General features: G+C 35.6%; 3 non-coding genes across 3 annotated transcripts; 2 read left to right on the top strand and 1 right to left on the bottom strand.

The window, feature by feature from the left end:
- Positions 1-3,856: 3,856 nt before the first annotated feature.
- Positions 3,857-3,928, bottom strand: Trnap-ugg (transfer RNA proline (anticodon UGG)). Its single transcript has one exon. It is a non-coding gene; the product is annotated as a tRNA-Pro (tRNA).
- Positions 3,929-5,361: 1,433 nt separating this feature from the next.
- On the top strand, positions 5,362-5,432 carry Trnag-gcc (transfer RNA glycine (anticodon GCC)). Its single transcript has one exon. It is a non-coding gene; the product is annotated as a tRNA-Gly (tRNA).
- An 8,035-nt stretch (positions 5,433-13,467) lies between these two features.
- Positions 13,468-13,538, top strand: Trnag-gcc (transfer RNA glycine (anticodon GCC)). Its single transcript has one exon. It is a non-coding gene; the product is annotated as a tRNA-Gly (tRNA).
- Positions 13,539-16,558: the final 3,020 nt, after the last annotated feature.

The following is a 16,558-nucleotide window of genomic DNA, read 5'->3' as shown; positions in this document are numbered from 1 at the left end:
AGGAGTAGATTTCCTAAATTTGACATTATACAACAGAATAAACTTGCAAACGGGAATAATCGGGACATTAGGATATATTTAAAGGAGATTCATCAATTGTTACGTTAAATACCTTTCCTGTAAGGCATGGATTCAGGAGCATTGTTAATTCCAAACACATATTTCCCACACGATTTTGCAACATCAACAAGATTTAATGACGCTTGTTCGATGTATTTCGAGAAATAAGTTGAAAAATCAAGCAAGTGGTTAAACAGAGACCTGAAGTTTTAAGAAGAATAAATATTCTCAACAAAAGAAAACTAACAATTTCGTTTTTTGTTAGTTATATTCGACGTTCTTAGTTTTTCTCCTTTATATTCCATACAACTTTACAAAACAAAAAATAACAATTACGATCTATGTTGGTTTCAGTCCACGTTCTTTTTTTCTTTTACATTCCTTAAAAGCTTGCAAAACAAATGTAACAAGTACGTTCTTTGTTGGTTAAAGTCGATCTTCTTTTTTTCTTTCTTACATTCTTTACAAGCTTACAAATTAAAACTAACAATTATGTTCTTTTTTGGTTTCAATCGACGTTCCGCATCTGCAAGATGACTTATTGTTGTTACAGCTCTGTGAAGATAACAATTCCAAAATGTTGCACCGTATAATTGTAAATATAACTTTATCAAGCATATTTATTCTTAATAGGGTTGTCAACTTTTGAAAGCTGAGGCTGATTGAAGTCCTGAAGATTGATCTCTGAAAGGTAAAGAAATGCAAGACAGGTTGATCATCTAGCCATCTACAACTACAAATATAACTTCCCAACATATGTCACATACACAACGAGAAAACACCGATATTATTTTCACCGAAAGCATAACTTAGGAAGAAAATTATAATATATTCAATTGAATTCGAATCGCAATTATGCGACTATTTATTTCAATTGAAACCTTTAAAGGGAGGAAATCACTGGCCGCACATGGTGTCTGAAGCCATACACTGCATTATACTCCTCATCAAGAGCAGAAGACTTCTTCCAGGACATGGTGATTATCACAATTTTTGCACGATCAGTTGCGTTCAAAACATTTAAAAGAACGGAAACATGGTACTTATTGGAAATGTAACACGTGCAGTTACATACGAAGCCAGTGAATGAACAGGAGCCGTGGTGATGCATAGTTATAGCAGAAACAATTGCATTTGAAAATCCGAGAAACAGAATAAACTCTCTAGCCGAAAATGTTACCTAGTTAATGATATTGATCAAGTGGTAGTCAGTATTTATCACCTTCAGACACTACAATAAGAGAACGGGAGTAAAATGAAATTTGTTGATTTTGAAATAAGGACAGACCAAGTTTCATGAAAATGTCTTACAATTTTAGAGCGAACTAACTGAAGACATTTTATTCTTAATTCTTACTGATTATATGGACAGACATACATTCGCAGAGTAAATGTGAATTTTTTTGAACATCAAAGTTTTCCTAATTTGACTTACTTGTTCATCTTTGAACTGCAACGATAAAACACTTAATTGACCATATGCCTTTTGTATGGTTTCGCTTTCTAATGAACCGAACACTTGATTGAAAATTCAGGCGTGAATATGCTTTGGCGCATCATCTTAAATTAGTATCATATACTTTCTTTAAAACATAATCTGGACACTAGAATAGTTTTAAAGGAGATTCATCAATTGTTACGTAAAATACTTTTCCAATAAGTCGTACGTTCAGGAGCATTGTCAAATTCCCAATACATATCTCCCACACGATTTGTAACAATCAACAACATTTAATGACGTTTGCTTGTTGCTTTTCGTGAAATAGGTTAGAAAATCAAGAAAGTGGGTAAACTGAGACTTGATGTTTTAAGAAGAATAAAGATTCTCAACAAGAAAAATCACAACCTACCAATTACGTTCTTTGCTGATCCCCGGTCGAGTCATACCAAAGACTTACAAAATGCTACTAACAGCTGCCTCGCTTCACGCTCAGCATTAAGAGGTTAGTGTTAGGACTGGTCCGCCTGGTGTCAGGATAATATGACTGGGTTGGACATCATGCTACATGTCTGCGGCATGATGCCCCAGTACTAGACATAACTATAATCTGTCGCACTGCGGACATCGTAGCGATATGACTGATAGATTATTAAAGCTACGTTAAAAATCCAAATCACACAAACACACACACACACACGCAGACGCACACATGTTCTTTGCTGGTTTTAATCGACGTTCTTATTTTTTCTTCTTTCCATTCCTTACAACCTTACACAACAAAAGATAACAATTACGTTATTTGTTAGTTTCAATCGATGTTCAGCATATGAATCAAAGTTTGCAAGAGAATATTTGTGTGAATATTTGTGTGATTTGCAACAACAATTTCCTGATGCGTTTCAAAGTTACACTTTGAATAGAGCTTACAAAGGAAATGAAAATATAAGGAGCATTTTGGGCGAGATCCAGTCTTCCGAGTATCGACAAGCCTGGTTTTTAAAAGTGTAAATCGAATGGTAGTAAGTGGTGAATGTTTCTAATTAATTCAGACCTAGCAATTAACGTTAAAACAAAATCAAAATTGTAAAGTTAAAAATATAGTTCATATGATGCGTAAACCATGTTTTATGTGATGTATTGTTTAAACTGTATAAAGAGAATGCAGAGGAAACCAAAAGGCATTTAATTTATTTACTTTTAATGAACATTCTGCGGGACCATTATGGTACATAGATTCATTCGCATCTATCTGTCTGTCTCTATGTATAACTGTATGTCTGCTTCAATCTCAATCCATTGTAAACCTGTCTGCCTGTTTGTCTGCCTATATGTCTATTGTATTGCCTGTTCAAGTATTTTGATTCTCTTGATGGGTATCTTCCTTCGTTGGAATGATGAAATATATATCTATATATCAATCTATCGATTGACCGATAGCTTTATTCCGTCTATATATCTTGATGGGCATGCTCCTTTTTGAGAATGAGTACATTTCATACACAACTAGTAAAGTTTCAAAATCTTAGTCTTTCGTCATCATTAAACTATTCAATTTGCTTCAGAACAAGAAGACAGAATAACTTCAAATTACTTTTGTTTTTACATTCATCGCCAGGCTTTCTTCTCCAGTTACTTGTCGACATTATGTCCAAATAATGAAGATAATGACCCAAATATAAGTCCTTCCTCCAAGGACAAAAAAACTGTCGCAAATGACCAAAGGAAAAACTGATTTTAATGAATTTTAATCATTATTGCATAGGATAAGAAGGAACTTAGTGTCACTATAAAGTGTTTTTTATTTCTCTTAGTTTTCTCTGACGATGGTGTTTTCTGACATATGTAATTGTGGTTAAGATTAGTCTTTCTTGTATACATAAACTGGTTCTCTAAATTCAAGAATGAAACTATGCAATCAAAACTGGCAGAAGTTAAATAATTATTAGCATACATTTTGATAAGGATGTCTAAAACAAACTTTTTCTGTATGGGTGTGGAGGTTAACTTTGTTCAGAGGAAGATAAGAGTGCAATGAAAAACTATGCTAATCCACTGGTCCATACAGTAGTTATATTTGTTCAAGAATTTCAGTACATCCTCTGAAGCTGAAGTTGTAAATGGGGTTCTGGGAAGTTAACTTCCAATTAATTGTACTTGACTAACTATATGAAAACCTATTTCAAGTTTTGGAGAAATGACAATTCACCAGCGTTTCCGAAATGAATCCGTCAAAAGTATTGCATTTACACGAATAATTGAAAATGAAATATTTCACTCATGGCTGTCCCGAGAGATTGCTTCAACCATTTACCAGGATACTACAAAATGAGTATTAACTTTCATTTCCAAAATGGTGGGCTCGTCCGGGATTTGATCCCGGGACCTCTCGCACCCAAAGCGAGAATCATACCCCTAGACCAACGAGCCTCACATGGGAAATAATCGTGCCATTATCCGCCTTTATATTTGTCCTGCATACGAGCCGCTACCTTATCGACAGCTTGATATCAGTGCGCTGCTGTTACTCAGATCCTTGCACATGAAAAGATTATATCATAGATGAAACGTACATATTTCATTTCCTTGTGTACATTTCATGCACAAATAGTATTGTTTCGAAATATCAGTCTTTTGATATCATTTACTATTCAGTTTGCTTCAAAGCTAATCTCCCAAATCTATGAGACATACACATATAAGTCCTTCTTCCAAGGAGAAAAAACTGTCGCAAATGACCCATGATCAAACTAAATTTAATGAATTTTAATAATCTTTCCATCATTTAAGACCAGATGATAGGAAGGAACTTAATGTTCCTATAAAGTGTTTTCTTTTTCTCTCTTAGTTTTCTCTGAAGAGGGTGTTTTGTAATATATGTAATTTATGGATGACATTATTCATTGTTGTATACACAGACTGGTTCTCTAAATTCAAGACCGAAACTATGCAATCAAGCTGATTGTTGTTGTGGGTAACACATGAAAAGTAATTAGTTGACTTTGTTTAGACTAACATGCTTTAAGATAAAGTCGATTTCCGATGACGAAGACATATTTAGAATTAAAATGATATTTTATTTGCATGCTTCTAAATGAAATCCAACTCATCTGAATTTTACTGTTGATAATAATCAAGAGTTTCAGATCTACATAATATTAATTGCTGCCGATAGACCCTTGGACAATTCGTTGATCAAACAGCATTCTCCATTCGCCGGCGTCCCCGTTTGACACTTGCATTATGCATAAAGATGAATGCATGCTGATGTATGTCGATGGAAGCCAAATTTGCCATTCTAGTCGACGGTCATTCCATTAATTTGACAGTTGATTTTCACAACAACAAAAAAGATAATTCCAGTAGGCGGATTAGGCAAGGTTCGTTTTAGGTTCTCTCTAAGCAGCACATTCATCTTTCGTTAAAGATATGATAGGAAATCTGTACAAATATTATGAATTCGTCCATCAATATTTTGCTTAAAAACCAATTCCGGATAGACTTTGTTCTATTTACAACCTCCTTGAAAACGAATACCGTTTTCTACTAAAATGCATCTTGTGGATAGATGTGAGATGAAATTCAAGCAGACAAGACCTTTGAAGAGACTAGCAAGTGAGAAATCATGTGGCTGTCTCCAATTTAGAAAGTGCTTCAATCCAAGTAATCTACGCCGTTTCAGAATCAAATAAAGAGATGTGTTGTGTCGGTTTATTCTAACAGCATGCATTGTAACCCCATAGGCAGTCAATCAATAAATCAACGCCTACTGAATTAGATGACACAGACATGTAAATGATATTAGGTAGTTAAGGTAAAGACACGGTGGGGAGATAGGCCCTTACGAAGCAAGGGAATAATGTGCATCGGTGGTTCAGTGGTAGAATGCTCGCCTGCCACGCGGGCGGCCCGGGTTCGATTCGCGGCCGATGCAAATTTTTTTTATATAGTTTTAGAATGTTTGCATAATCCAATATTTGTAATAACTCTTTTTTGCCCTAGTCTAATTTTCGCTCACTTTTGTGTTTTATTCCAACTCCACAACTGAAATCGGAACAGTCCTTGAATCAGAAGCTTGGATGTCTCACACTGAGTGTCCCTCGCTTCCCGGAAAAAAACATGGATGTTGGTGCAAAACAGCTTTCCATTACAGTGGGACAGATCCTTATCTTGTCTATAAGGAGTTTCTAATTGGAACTGTAGGAAGAGCGTAATAACCTTCATTTTTCAGTCAGAGGTTAATCTTTAAATCCGGATGACGATGCCTATCGCCCTTAATTATTTTAACACAAGAACATTTCAGTGTACTGAACGTGTTATTATCATTTACTTTATGACACTAGAATACTCTTTTAGAGATGTCTTCAATTTATTTCAACATTTATGTCTGTCTGTAAACCTCGTTTCACGTTTGACCTTCTCCAGCCAACTTTGACTCGAATTTCATTGAACTGATTTCAAATCCAGACTGAAAGGAATGATACTAAGTTCCCATTCACAATGTTTTTGTGTTATTTACAGATTACTGTATCAAACGATCATTGACCTCTCTCTCTCCCTCTCTCTCTCTCCCTCTCTCTCCCTCGCACTCTCTCTCTCTCTCTCTTTCTCTCTCTCTCTCTCGTTCGTTATCACACAAGAGTTCAAAGTTTATGCCTGCACAATGTCATATGTGGGAAAGTCATCATTGGAGATGTAAATGTTTAGATGATCAACCTGTCATGGGTTTCATTACATTTCAGAGGACAACAAATAGAACTATAATCAGCCTGCAATTTCAAAACTCTACAACGTCATTAAGAATAAATGTACGACATACTGTTATATCTACAATTACACCGTTTGAAAGATAAACTATATCCTCATGCGCAAACATGCACGCACGCAAACATACATATATGTGTAAACAACATACAATCATTTTTTTTAAAAAGGCAAACTGTTATCTATACTGTATTTCTACTGTGTGATTGAAGTTTCTCCTTAATTGCGGGTAGGAGATTGGGCCTATCTGAATAATGTCTTTTTTATCAATAACATATTGAAGGCTTATTGTGTATATGGTTGTAGATTATAAAGTAAGATTATTAATTTTGTATGAAAACATCTTTATTTGGATTTGAGCTCAGATCATTAGTTTTTCCTCAGGAAATCCTGGTGTACCAGATATTTGGCATGTTCTTTACTAAACCTTTAGTATTATACATGATCTTGCTGCCAGCGTTGAATATTATAGTAAACGAAACAAATATATTTGCAGTAGATGCATTAGGCAAAGTTGATTGCAGGTTTTATCTAAGCAATACACCAAACTTTAGGATAGGAAAACTGTACCAATAGTGCGAATTGCGTCCATTAATGTCTTGCTTACAAACTAATTCAGGAGGGATTTTATTTGATTCACAACCTCCTTAGAAATGAACACCATTTCTCTACTTGCATGTGTCTTGTAGAAAGATCTAAGAGCCATATATATACAGACGCTGGCGGCCTTCATTTGATTGCAAGTCGATGAAAGGGTACTTTTACGTTCAGAATGTGTGCATGGTCCTAAATTGTACTAGCGTTTCTCGCTGTAACCTAATTGTCGCTCACTTATGTTTTGTATGCCAACGCCACAACTTAAAGTCTTCCATCAGGAGATGGGGTTTCTCACACAGAATGTCCCTCGTTTGATAGATTCCCCGTGAATCCAAAATCAAAAGCAACTATTTTGTCATTGAGGATGTATTAAACTGCATGCCATAGCATTCATAGAACTGTATGCCTGAGAATGTGCAGAAATGCATTTCTGTCTATCGAAACAAAAGCACACCTGATGTTTCTATCCAGAACTCAAACCTGAGTAAATCATAAAATAGGGAGTTGCAAAATTAATGCTAAAACAGTTCTCTGGCAATCAAGAAGTCTAGTAAAAGTAATGCCACCAATGTCTTTCATCAGTACATTTTGGAATTAGAGCTACAATGAAATGATTTTGCAATATTATCAGCCTATTACAAACCCAGTTTGAAGTGAGACAGAAATGTGACTCGGATTGAATCTTGAAAAGGTAAATAAAAGTCAGACGGAAACTTGCCGAAAACATGGAAGTCAGACGATATTTTTGAATAGTAAATGGAAATCAGACGAAGTCTTGGTAAAGTATGTTTAGGTAGATTTCTGAACACAAGGGAATTCGACTGCTGTATTCCGAATTCAATACCAAGGTATTGTTATATTTATCCGAAAAGTCACAAACGGGTCTAGAACTGGACTATGCCAAGCGAAGTTCGGACAAGTGGCACATTGTTTCAGATTGTTCAAGACAGACTGAGCGTGTTGCCGAGCGGATTTATTTTAATCGAAACACTTTGGCGCAGAAACACTATCCATATTTTAAAGATACAAATTATTTCCTGGAAAAAACTGACCAAACTTACAGCCTCTTAAAACTGTATACTTGGAGAAAGAAAAGTGTGCAACGGCCATAAATTACCATTTTTGTACGTTAGGTGTATTGAGGATAGTTTCCTCGTTTGGACCCATGTGGAGGAAAAATAGTTTCCTGACTGGATAAAACAACCAACATTCATCAATTAAAATTAAAACGAAAAAGAAATGGAATAAGGAGTAGATTTCCTAAATTTGACATTATACAACAGAATAAACTTGCAAACGGGAATAATCGGGACATTAGGATATATTTAAAGGAGATTCATCAATTGTTACGTTAAATACCTTTCCTGTAAGGCATGGATTCAGGAGCATTGTTAATTCCAAACACATATTTCCCACACGATTTTGCAACATCAACAAGATTTAATGACGCTTGTTCGATGTATTTCGAGAAATAAGTTGAAAAATCAAGCAAGTGGTTAAACAGAGACCTGAAGTTTTAAGAAGAATAAATATTCTCAACAAAAGAAAACTAACAATTTCGTTTTTTGTTAGTTATATTCGACGTTCTTAGTTTTTCTCCTTTATATTCCATACAACTTTACAAAACAAAAAATAACAATTACGATCTATGTTGGTTTCAGTCCACGTTCTTTTTTTCTTTTACATTCCTTAAAAGCTTGCAAAACAAATGTAACAAGTACGTTCTTTGTTGGTTAAAGTCGATCTTCTGTTTTTCTTTCTTACATTCTTTACAAGCTTACAAATTAAAACTAACAATTATGTTCTTTTTTGGTTTCAATCGACGTTCCGCATCTGCAAGATGACTTATTGTTGTTACAGCTCTGTGAAGATAACAATTCCAAAATGTTGCACCGTATAATTGTAAATATAACTTTATCAAGCATATTTATTCTTAATAGGGTTGTCAACTTTTGAAAGCTGAGGCTGATTGAAGTCCTGAAGATTGATCTCTGAAAGGTAAAGAAATGCAAGACAGGTTGATCATCTAGCCATCTACAACTACAAATATAACTTCCCAACATATGTCACATACACAACGAGAAAACACCGATATTATTTTCACCGAAAGCATAACTTAGGAAGAAAATTATAATATATTCAATTGAATTCGAATCGCAATTATGCGACTATTTATTTCAATTGAAACCTTTAAAGGGAGGAAATCACTGGCCGCACATGGTGTCTGAAGCCATACACTGCATTATACTCCTCATCAAGAGCAGAAGACTTCTTCCAGGACATGGTGATTATCACAATTTTTGCACGATCAGTTGCGTTCAAAACATTTAAAAGAACGGAAACATGGTACTTATTGGAAATGTAACACGTGCAGTTACATACGAAGCCAGTGAATGAACAGGAGCCGTGGTGATGCATAGTTATAGCAGAAACAGTTGCATTTGAAAATCCGAGAAACAGAATAAACTCTCTAGCCGAAGATGTTACCTACTTATGATATTGATCAAGTGGTAGTCAGTATTTATCACCTTCAGACACACACAATAAGAGAACGGGAGTAAAATGAAATTTGTTGATTTTGAAATAAGGACAGACCAAGTTTCATGAAAATGTCTTACAATTTTAGAGCGAACTAACTGAAGACATTTTATTCTTAATTCTTACTGATTATATGGACAGACATACATTCGCAGAGTAAATGTGAATTTTTTTGAACATCAAAGTTTTCCTAATTTGACTTACTTGTTCATCTTTGAACTGCAACGATAAAACACTTAATTGACCATATGCCTTTTGTATGGTTTCGCTTTCTAATGAACCGAACACTTGATTGAAAATTCAGGCGTGAATATGCTTTGGCGCATCATCTTAAATTAGTATCATATACTTTCTTTAAAACATAATCTGGACACTAGAATAGTTTTAAAGGAGATTCATCAATTGTTACGTAAAATACTTTTCCAATAAGTCGTACGTTCAGGAGCATTGTCAAATTCCCAATACATATCTCCCACACGATTTGTAACAATCAACAACATTTAATGACGTTTGCTTGTTGCTTTTCGTGAAATAGGTTAGAAAATCAAGAAAGTGGGTAAACTGAGACTTGATGTTTTAAGAAGAATAAAGATTCTCAACAAGAAAAATCACAACCTACCAATTACGTTCTTTGCTGATCCCCGGTCGAGTCATACCAAAGACTTACAAAATGCTACTAACAGCTGCCTCGCTTCACGCTCAGCATTAAGAGGTTAGTGTTAGGACTGGTCCGCCTGGTGTCAGGATAATATGACTGGGTTGGACATCATGCTACATGTCTGCGGCATGATGCCCCAGTACTAGACATAACTATAATCTGTCGCACTGCGGACATCGTAGCGATATGACTGATAGATTATTAAAGCTACGTTAAAAATCCAAATCACACACACACACACACACACACGCAGACGCACACATGTTCTTTGCTGGTTTTAATCGACGTTCTTATTTTTTCTTCTTTCCATTCCTTACAACCTTACACAACAAAAGATAACAATTACGTTATTTGTTAGTTTCAATCGATGTTCAGCATATGAATCAAAGTTTGCAAGAGAATATTTGTGTGAATATTTGTGTGATTTGCAACAACAATTTCCTGATGCGTTTCAAAGTTACACTTTGAATAGAGCTTACAAAGGAAATGAAAATATAAGGAGCATTTTGGGCGAGATCCAGTCTTCCGAGTATCGACAAGCCTGGTTTTTAAAAGTGTAAATCGAATGGTAGTAAGTGGTGAATGTTTCTAATTAATTCAGACCTAGCAATTAACGTTAAAACAAAATCAAAATTGTAAAGTTAAAAATATAGTTCATATGATGCGTAAACCATGTTTTATGTGATGTATTGTTTAAACTGTATAAAGAGAATGCAGAGGAAACCAAAAGGCATTTAATTTATTTACTTTTAATGAACATTCTGCGGGACCATTATGGTACATAGATTCATTCGCATCTATCTGTCTGTCTCTATGTATAACTGTATGTCTGCTTCAATCTCAATCCATTGTAAACCTGTCTGCCTGTTTGTCTGCCTATATGTCTATTGTATTGCCTGTTCAAGTATTTTGATTCTCTTGATGGGTATCTTCCTTCGTTGGAATGATGAAATATATATCTATATATCAATCTATCGATTGACCGATAGCTTTATTCCGTCTATATATCTTGATGGGCATGCTCCTTTTTGAGAATGAGTACATTTCATACACAACTAGTAAAGTTTCAAAATCTTAGTCTTTCGTCATCATTAAACTATTCAATTTGCTTCAGAACAAGAAGACAGAATAACTTCAAATTACTTTTGTTTTTACATTCATCGCCAGGCTTTCTTCTCCAGTTACTTGTCGACATTATGTCCAAATAATGAAGATAATGACCCAAATATAAGTCCTTCCTCCAAGGACAAAAAAAACTGTCGCAAATGACCAAAGGAAAAACTGATTTTAATGAATTTTAATCATTATTGCATAGGATAAGAAGGAACTTAGTGTCACTATAAAGTGTTTTTTATTTCTCTTAGTTTTCTCTGACGATGGTGTTTTCTGACATATGTAATTGTGGTTAAGATTAGTCTTTCTTGTATACATAAACTGGTTCTCTAAATTCAAGAATGAAACTATGCAATCAAAACTGGCAGAAGTTAAATAATTATTAGCATACATTTTGATAAGGATGTCTAAAACAAACTTTTTCTGTATGGGTGTGGAGGTTAACTTTGTTCAGAGGAAGATAAGAGTGCAATGAAAAACTATGCTAATCCACTGGTCCATACAGTAGTTATATTTGTTCAAGAATTTCAGTACATCCTCTGAAGCTGAAGTCGTAAATGGGGTTCTGGGAAGTTAACTTCCAATTAATTGTACTTGACTAACTATATGAAAACCTATTTCAAGTTTTGGAGAAATGACAATTCACCAGCGTTTCCGAAATGAATCCGTCAAAAGTATTGCATTTACACGAATAATTGAAAATGAAATATTTCACTCATGGCTGTCCCGAGAGATTGCTTCAACCATTTACCAGGATACTACAAAATGAGTATTAACTTTCATTTCCAAAATGGTGGGCTCGTCCGGGATTTGATCCCGGGACCTCTCGCACCCAAAGCGAGAATCATACCCCTAGACCAACGAGCCTCACATGGGAAATAATCGTGCCATTATCCGCCTTTATATTTGTCCTGCATACGAGCCGCTACCTTATCGACAGCTTGATATCAGTGCGCTGCTGTTACTCAGATCCTTGCACATGAAAAGATTATATCATAGATGAAACGTACATATTTCATTCCTTGTGTACATTTCATGCACAAATAGTATTGTTTCGAAATATCAGTCTTTTGATATCATTTACTATTCAGTTTGCTTCAAAGCTAATCTCCCAAATCTATGAGACATAAACATATAAGTCCTTCTTCCAAGGAGAAAAAACTGTCGCAAATGACCCATGATCAAACTAAATTTAATGAATTTTAATAATCTTTGCATCATTTAAGACCAGATGATAGGAAGGAACTTAATGTTCCTATAAAGTGTTTTCTTTTTCTCTCTTAGTTTTCTCTGAAGAGGGTGTTTTGTAATATATGTAATTTATGGATGACATTATTCATTGTTGTATACACAGACTGGTTCTCTAAATTCAAGACCGAAACTATGCAATCAAGCTGATTGTTGTTGTGGGTAACAAATGAAAAGTAATTTGTTGACTTTGTTTAGACTAACATGCTTTAAGATAAAGTCGAATTCCGATGACGAAGACATATTCAGAATTAAAATGATATTTTATTTGCATGCTTCTAAATGAAATCCAACTCATCTGAATTTTACTGTTGATAATAATCAAGAGTTTCAGATCTACATAATATTAATTGCTGCCGATAGACCCTTGGACAATTCGTTGATCAAACAGCATTCTCCATTCGCCGGCGTCCCCGTTTGACACTTGGATTATGCATAAAGATGAATGCATGCTGATGTATGTCGATGGAAGCCAAATTTGCCATTCTAGTCGACGGTCATTCCATTAATTTGACAGTTGATTTTCACAACAACAAAAAAGATAATTCCAGTAGGTGGATTAGGCAAGGTTCGTTTTAGGTTCTCTCTAAGCAGCACATTCATCTTTCGTTAAAGATATGATAGGAAATCTGTACAAATATTATGAATTCGTCCATCAATATTTTGCTTAAAAACCAATTCCGGATAGACTTTGTTCTATTTACAACCTCCTTGAAAACGAATACCGTTTTCTACTAAAATGCATCTTGTGGATAGATGTGAGATGAAATTCAAGCAGACAAGACCTTTGAAGAGACTAGCAAGTGAGAAATCATGTGGCTGTCTCCAATTTAGAAAGTGCTTCAATCCAAGTAATCTACGCCGTTTCAGAATCAAATAAAGAGATGTGTTGTGTCGGTTTATTCTAACAGCATGCATTGTAACCCCATAGGCAGTCAATCAATAAATCAACGCCTACTGAATTAGATGACACAGACATGTAAATGACATTAGGCAGTTAAGGTAAAGACACGGTGGGGAGATAGGCCCTTACGAAGCAAGGGAATAATGTGCATCGGTGGTTCAGTGGTAGAATGCTCGCCTGCCACGCGGGCGGCCCGGGTTCGATTCCCGGCCGATGCAAAATTTTTTTATATAGTTTTAGAATGTTTGCATAATCCAATATTTGTAATAACTCTTTTTGCCCTAGTCTAATTTTCGCTCACTTTTGTTGTTGTTGTTGTTGTTGTTGTGTGGCTTAACGCCATTTTTCAGCACGATAGGCTATACATGGCGGCCAGTATTAATGGTGGAGGAAGAACCCGGAAAAACCCGGAAAGAACCATCGACCCACGAGAAGCTACTGGCAAGCTTTCCCACATGCCCACATTGGCTGAATCTTAGACTCGAACCGCCGCAGACAGAGGTGAGATGGCAGTGATCCGTAACGAAGAGCGCTTTAGACCACTCGGCCACTCGGGGCCCCCGCTCACTTTTGTGTTTTATGCCAACTCCACAACTGAAATCGGAACAGTCCTTGAATCAGAAGCTTGGATGTCTCACACTGAGTGTCCCTCGCTTCCCGGAAAAAAACATGGATGTTGGTGCAAAACAGCTTTCCATTACAGTGGGACAGATCCTTATCTTGTCTATAAGGAGTTTCTAATTGGAACTGTAGGAAGAGCGTAATAACCTTCATTTTTCAGTCAGAGGTTAATCTTTAAATCCGGATGACGATGCCTATCGCCCTTAATTATTTTAACACAAGAACATTTCAGTGTACTGAACGTGTTATTATCATTTACTTTATGACACTAGAATACTCTTTTAGAGATGTCTTCAATTTATTTCAACATTTATGTCTGTCTGTAAACCTCGTTTCACGTTTGACCTTCTCCAGCCAACTTTGACTCGAATTTCATTGAACTGATTTCAAATCCAGACTGAAAGGAATGATACTAAGTTCCTATTCACAATGTTTTTGTGTTATTTACAGATTACTGTATCAAACGATCATTGACCTCTCTCTCTCCCTCTCTCTCTCTCCATCTCTCTCCCTCGCACTCTCTCTCTCTCTCTCTCTCTCTCTCTCTCTCTCTCTCTCTCTCGTTCGTTATCACACAAGAGTTCAAAGTTTATGCCTGCACAATGTCATATGTAGGAAAGTCATCATTGGAGATGTAAATGTTTAGATGATCAACCTGTCATGGGTTTCATTACATTTCAGAGGACAACAAATATAACTATAATCAGCCTGCAATTTCAAAACTCTACAACGTCATTAAGAATAAATGTACGACATACTGTTATATCTACAATTACACCGTTTGAAAGATAAACTATATCCTCATGCGCAAACATGCACGCACGCAAACATACATATATGTGTAAACAACATACAATCATTTTTTTTAAAAGGCAAACTGTTATCTATACTGTATTTCTACTGTGTGATTGAAGTTTCTCCTTAATTGCGGGTAGGAGATTGGGCCTATCTGAATAATGTCTTTTTTATCAATAACATATTGAAGGCTTATTGTGTATATGGTTGTAGATTATAAAGTAAGATTATTAATTTTGTATGAAAACATCTTTATTTGGATTTGAGCTCAGATCATTAGTTTTTCCTCAGGAAATCCTGGTGTACCAGATATTTGGCATGTTCTTTACTAAACCTTTAGTATTATACATGATCTTGCTGCCAGCGTTGAATATTATAGTAAACGAAACAAATATATTTGCAGTAGATGCATTAGGCAAAGTTGATTGCAGGTTTTATCTAAGCAATACACCAAACTTTAGGATAGGAAAACTGTACCAATAGTGCGAATTGCGTCCATTAATGTCTTGCTTACAAACTAATTCAGGAGGGATTTTATTTGATTCACAACCTCCTTAGAAATGAACACCATTTCTCTACTTGCATGTGTCATGTAGAAAGATCTAAGAGCCATATATATACAGACGCTGGCGGCCTTCATTTGATTGCAAATCGATGAAAGGGTACTTTTACGTTCAGAATGTGTGCATGGTCCTAAATTGTACTAGCGTTTTTCGCTGTAACCTAATTGTCGCTCACTTATGTTTTGTATGCCAACGCCACAACTTAAAGTCTTCCATCAGGAGATGGGGTTTCTCACACAGAATGTCCCTCGTTTGATAGATGCCCCGTGAATCCAAAATCAAAAGCAATTATTTTGTCATTGAGGATGTATTAAACTGCATGCCATAGCATTCATAGAACTGTATGCCTGAGAATGTGCAGAAATGCATTTCTGTCTATCGAAACAAAAGCACACCTGATGTTTCTATCCAGAACTCAAACCTGAGTAAATCATAAAATAGGGAGTTGCAAAATTAATGCTAAAACAGTTCTCTGGCAATCAAGAAGTCTAGTAAAAGTAATGCCACCAATGTCTTTCATCAGTACATTTTGGAATTAGAGCTACAACGAAATGATTTTGCAATATTATCAGCCTATTACAAACCCAGTTTGAAGTGAGACAGAAATGTGACTCGGATTGAATCTTGAAAAGGTAAATAAAAGTCAGACGGAAACTTGCCGAAAACATGGAAGTCAGACGATATTTTTGAATAGTAAATGGAAATCAGACGAAGTCTTGGTAAAGTATGTTTAGGTAGATTTCTGAACACAAGGGAATTCGACTGCTGTATTCCGAATTCAATACCAAGGTATTGTTATATTTATCCGAAAAGTCACAAACGGGTCTAGAACTGGACTATGCCAAGCGAAGTTCGGACAAGTGGCACATTGTTTCAGATTGTTCAAGACAGACTGAGCGTGTTGCCGAGCGGATTTATTTTAATCGAAACACTTTGGCGCAGAAACACTATCCATATTTTAAAGATACAAATGATTTCCTGGAAAAAACTGACCAAACTTACAGCCTCTTAAAACTGTATACTTGGAGAAAGAAAAGTGTGCAACGGCCATAAATTACCATTTTTGTACGTTAGGTGTATTGAGGATAGTTTCCTCGTTTGGACCCATGTGGAGGAAAAATAGTTTCCTGACTGGATAAAACAACCAACATTCATCAATTAAAATTAAAACGAAAAAGAAATGGAATAAGGAGTAGATTTCCTAAATTTGACATTATACAACAGAATAAACTTGCAAACGGGAATAATCGGGACATTAG

The sequence above is a fragment of the Sinohyriopsis cumingii genome, chromosome 13 (genome assembly GCF_028554795.1).
Source record: "Sinohyriopsis cumingii isolate HCF-2022 chromosome 13, ASM2855479v2, whole genome shotgun sequence".
NCBI lineage: Eukaryota > Metazoa > Mollusca > Bivalvia > Unionida > Unionidae > Sinohyriopsis > Sinohyriopsis cumingii.
Note: the sequence above shows the minus strand (reverse complement) of the source record. Positions and strands in the feature narration are given on the sequence as shown.